This window comes from Rana temporaria, chromosome 13 (assembly GCF_905171775.1).
Source record: "Rana temporaria chromosome 13, aRanTem1.1, whole genome shotgun sequence".
Classification (NCBI taxonomy): domain Eukaryota; kingdom Metazoa; phylum Chordata; class Amphibia; order Anura; family Ranidae; genus Rana; species Rana temporaria.
The window spans coordinates 107,937,016-107,942,356 of NC_053501.1; positions in this window are offsets into that span (position 1 = coordinate 107,937,016).

Consider the following 5,341-nt stretch of genomic DNA (forward strand, 5'->3'; position numbering starts at 1 on the left):
AATGGAGAGAAGCACGGGGTGAGAACAGCCCAGGGGCCAGGTCAACTTTTGCATCGGGGGGCCCACAAGCTTCAAGCTACGCCTCTGACCCCAGGTACATCAAAGCGGAGGTGTGCAAAGTCATTTTCCGATTAAAGCAGCCACAGCCTGAGTAGAAAATCCTGTCCCTTGCCAGCACAGGGCTAGAGTTCTGCAATCAGAAAATATAATTCTGCTTTCTGATTGGAGAGCTCTAGCTCTGACTCAGCAGGGGGCTAGTCAGACCTCTGCAGAGAGACCACTGCTCCCACACAGAGAGCAAGGGTCCTTCTTTGCAAGATGCTGGCAGGGGATAGGCTTTTACCACACAGGTTGTGGCTGCTTTCTTAGGAAAGATTTAATGCCCCTGTCTGAAGGTCCAGTTGGGCTTTAATGTTCTTCTGCCTTCAGACACCATCAGGAATTAATTTATGGTAGACTTTGAGTAACTAGGGGCAGATCCTCAAAGCAAGAGGTTCACTTTATTGCCCTATCCACCCCCGCCCCTGCTTATATTCACCATCCCTTTGTTGACCTGTAAAAGTAATGAGAAGAAACCCTGTGTAAGCTCCATGTTAGTCTGATTGGAGCTTACACAGGACTCAAGCCCCACCCCCTTGTAGCAGCAATTGGGTGTGGTGATGGGCTGCTTAGGCAGGGCTCTCTAATAGGAGGAAAGGGTCACACACTCCCCCATATCTGGAAATACTGTGCATTGCATTACCCCAATGGAATAAATGGGAGTTGAGTTGATGCAGCTCGGGGGTGGGATCAGGCAAACAAAAGTACCCCTTGCTTTGCCATGGCAATTCATTTGTAAACCACGGGTTCATTATAAAGGGAAACTATGGTGATTTTTTCTAAATACTTGTACAATTTATTTTGTTTAATAAAATATTGAATTAATCGAGGGTACGTCGACGACATTCTATTTGGAAAAAATCCAAAAAGCCTATCACTGCCTTCATTCTTTTGGGCCATGTCTGAAAACTGACTAATGATAGGACAAATGTAAGAACTGAACATGTAGGCTTCCCTCTTCTGGAAATGCTAGCTATCTGGCTAGCCTCTGATGCTCTGAATCAGGTATTCCACCTGTTACTGCAGCAGAACAGTGTGAACCGGCCCCACACATTACCACAGCAGGACAGTGTGAGCCGGCCCCACCCATTACCACAGCAGGACAGTGTGAGCCGGCCCCGCCCATTACCACGGAAAAATAATGCAAAACGGCCCCCCCCCATTACCGCAGCAGAACAGTGTGAACCGTCCCTTTTCCCATTTCTTCTGGAAAAGTCAGAGGGGAGAATGGTATTCCTCTGAGTCATTCTGACCTTTTCTTGGGGCAACCTCCCTAAATAAGAGCCATCAGGAAGCAATCGGGAGATTATAGCTGCCCCAGCTTGCTGTAAATAGCCTTGCGAATAACCATAGCAGAACAGTGTAAACTGACCCCTCCCATTACCACAGCAGAACAGTGTGAACCGACCCCATCTATTACCACAGCAGAACAATGTGAGCCGGCTCCTCCCATTACCACAGCAGAACAATGTGAGCCGGCTCCTCCCATTACCACAGCAGAACAATGTGAGCCGGCTCCTCCCATTACCACAGCAGAACAGTGTGAACAATATGAACAATATGAACTGGCCCCGCCCATTACCTCAGCAGAACAGTGTGAACCGGGCCCACCTATTACCACAGCAGAACAGTGTGAACCGGGCCCACCTATTACCACAGCAGAACAGTGTGAACCGGGCCCACCTATTACCACAGCAGAACAGTGTGAACTGGCCCCGCCCATTACCTCAGCAGAACAGTGTGAACCGGCCCCGCCCATTACCTCAGCAGAACAGTGTGAACTGGCCCCGCCCATTACCTCAGCAGAACAGTGTGAACCGGGCCCTCCTATTACCACAGCAGAACAGTGTGAACTGGGCCCTCCTATTACCACAGCAGAACAGTGTGAACTGGCCCCGCCCATTACCTCAGCAGAACAGTGTGGACCGGCCCCGCCCATTACCGCAGCAGAACAGTGTGAACTACCCCCGCCCATTACCTCAGTAGAACAGTGTAAACCAGCCCCGCCCATTACCACAGCAGAACAATGTGAACCGGCCACGCCCATTACCACAGCAGAACAATATGAACAATATGAACTGGCCCCGCCCATTACCTCAGCAGAACAGTGTGAACCGGGCCCACCTATTACCACAGCAGAACAGTGTGAACCGGCCCCGCCCATTACCTCAGCAGAACAGTGTGAAACGGGCCCATCTATTACCACAGCAGAACAGTGTGAACCGGCCCCGCCCATTACCTCAGCAGAACAGTGTGAACTGGCCCCGCCCATTACCTCAGCAGAACAGTGTGAACCGGGCCCTCCTATTACCACAGCAGAACAGTGTGAACTACCCCCGCCCATTACCTCAGTAGAACAGTGTGAACTGGCCCCGCCCATTACCTCAGCAGAACAGTGTGAACTACCCCCGCCCATTACCTCAGTAGAACAGTGTGAACTGGCCCCGCCCATTACCTCAGCAGAACAGTGTGAAACGGGCCCATCTATCACCGCAGCGGAACAGTGTGTACTACCCTCGCCCATTACCTCAGCAGAACAGTCTGAATTGGCCCCGCCCATCACGCAGCAGAACAGTCTGAATTGACCCCTTTTCAAATATCTAGAAAAGTCAGAGGGGAGAATGTTATTCCTCTCAGTCATTCTGACCTTTTCTTGGGGCAACCTCCCTAAAGAAGAGCCACCAGGAAGCAATCGGCTGACTACAGCTCCCCCTGCTTGCTAGAGATGGTAAATATGAAATAGGTACAGTGTATTCAATATTTTTATTTTTACATGATAAAATAGACACAAATAATTAGAATAATTTAAATAAAAATATTATTAAATAAATATAATAATCTTTAATATTTTTAATTTTATCCTAGAAAAATTACACAAATCATTGCGAGTTCTAGCAATGTGCATTATAAAAAATGTGTATTTTTATTTTTCTTGTTAATAGATGGAGCAAAGCATCGCGTTTTTTTTTTTTTCCCGCAGACTAAGGGCTAGATTCAAGTAGCCCGCCGTAAGTTTGTGCGGGCGTAGCGTATGTTATTTACGCTACTCCGCCGCAACTTACACGGGCAAGTGCAGTATTCACAAAGCACTTGCTCCGTAAGTTGCGGCGGCGTAGCGTAAATTAGCCGGCGTAAGCGTGCCAAATTTAAATTTGCTAGAGGTGGGCGTGTTTTATGTAAATAAAGCATGACCCCGCGTAAACGGCGTCTTTAACGAACGGCGCAAGCGCCGTTCGTGAAAGAATCCCAGTGCGCATGCTCGAAATTCCGCCGCAAATCGTCAATGCTTTCGACGTGGACGTAATTTACGCAAAGCCCTATTCGCGAACGACTTACGCAAACGACGTAAAAAATTCAAAATTCGACGCGGGAACGACGTCCATACTTAACATTGCGTACGCCTCATAGAAGCAGGAGCAACGTTACGCCGGAAAAGCCTTACGCAAACTACGTAAAAAAATTCCACCGGGCGCACGTGCGTTTGTGAATCAGCGTATCTAGGTCATTTGCATATTCTACGCCGAAAACGACGGAAGCGCCACCTAGCGGCCAGCGTAAATATGCACCCTAAGATACGACGGCGTAAGAGACTTACGCCAGTCGGATCTTAGCCTAATTTCGGCGTATCTTGCTTTCTGAATACAGAAAGAAGATACGCCGGTGCAGCTTTGAATTAACGCGGCGTATCTATGGATACGCCGGCGTAAATCATTGCTGAATCTAGCCCACAGTATTTTTCCTCCTCAAATAATGTTTGCATTCAGCAGTTCTCACAAACACGCTGATAGACACAGCTGACTCATTCTGCTGCATTACGGTCACATTGCTGAAATTTGCAAATGGCACGCGCTCGGTCACCCTGCAAGATGCCATAAGGAGGAACCCCGGGCCAAAACAGCTGCACAGTTGAAATACAGAGAATAGGAGAGATGCTTTACCTGCCAGAGGTTTTGCAGTTCTGTCCAGCTAGCCATGTGATCCAGGCACCTCTGCCTCACTGCAGCTTCCTATGTCAGGCCTCAGTGTTCATCCCCTTATTGGACATTACTGAGCATGCTCACTCTGCTGAGGACCTACCTGTGCTGTCCTCCTGCAAGCTGCCTACACCTCTCCAGGGCCGCCATCAGGGGGGTACAGGCATTACACCTGTAAGGGGCCCGATGGTCCCCAGTGGCCTGGCTGACCCCCCTCCCTTTTATTTTAATTTTTTAATTTTAATATTTTTTTTTTTTGCATTACACCTGTAAGGGGCCCGATGGTCCCCAGGGGCCCGGCTGACCCCCCCCCCCCCCTCCCTTTTATTTGTATTTTTTAATTTTAATATTTTTTTTGCATTAAACCTGTAAGGGGCCCGATGGTCCCCAGGGCCCCCTACAGGCCTGGCCGGCCCCCTCCCGTTTTTTTTTGCATTACACCTGTAAGGGGCCCAATGGTCCCCAGGGCCCCTTAGAGGCCCGGCTGACCCCATTCCTTTTTTTTCATTACACCTGTAAGGGGCCCAATGGTCCCCAGGGCCCCTTACAGGCCTGGCCGGCCCCCTCCCGTTTTTTTTTGCATTACACCTGTAAGGGGCCGATGGTCCCCAGGGGCCCGGCTGACCCCCCCTCCCTTTCATTTTTATTTTTAAATTGTAATATTTTTTTTTCATTACACCTGTAAGGGGCCCGATGGTCCCCAGGGCCCCTTACAGGCCTGGCCGGCCCCCCTCCCGGTTTTTTTTCATTACACCTGTAAGGGGGCCGATGGTCCCCCTGTTTTTTTTTGCACTACACCTGTAAGGGGCCCCGATAGTCCCCAAGGGTCCGGCTGACCCCCCTCCCTTTTATTTTAATTTTTTAATTTTAATATTTTTTTGCATTACACCTGTAAGGGGCCCGATGGTCCCGATGGGCCCCTTACAGGCCCGGCTGACCCCTCTCCCATTTTTTTTTTTGCATTACACTTTTTTTACATTACAAAAAAAAACGGGAGGGGTGTCAGCCAGGCCTGGAAGGAACCTTCTGGGACCTTGTGTGTGTCCCAGGAGATGTCCGCCCATTCACGACTGGCGCATGCGCAGTGGTGAACCAGGGAAATGACGCCGCAAACGCTTGACTTATTAAAAGTCAGCAGCTGCAGTGTTTTGCTTTTTTTAACCGCTTGAGGACCGCCGCACGACGATATACGTCGACAAAATGGCAGGGCTGAGCACAAGGGCGTACATGTAGTACGTCCCCTTTAAGATCCCAGCCGTGGGGCGCTC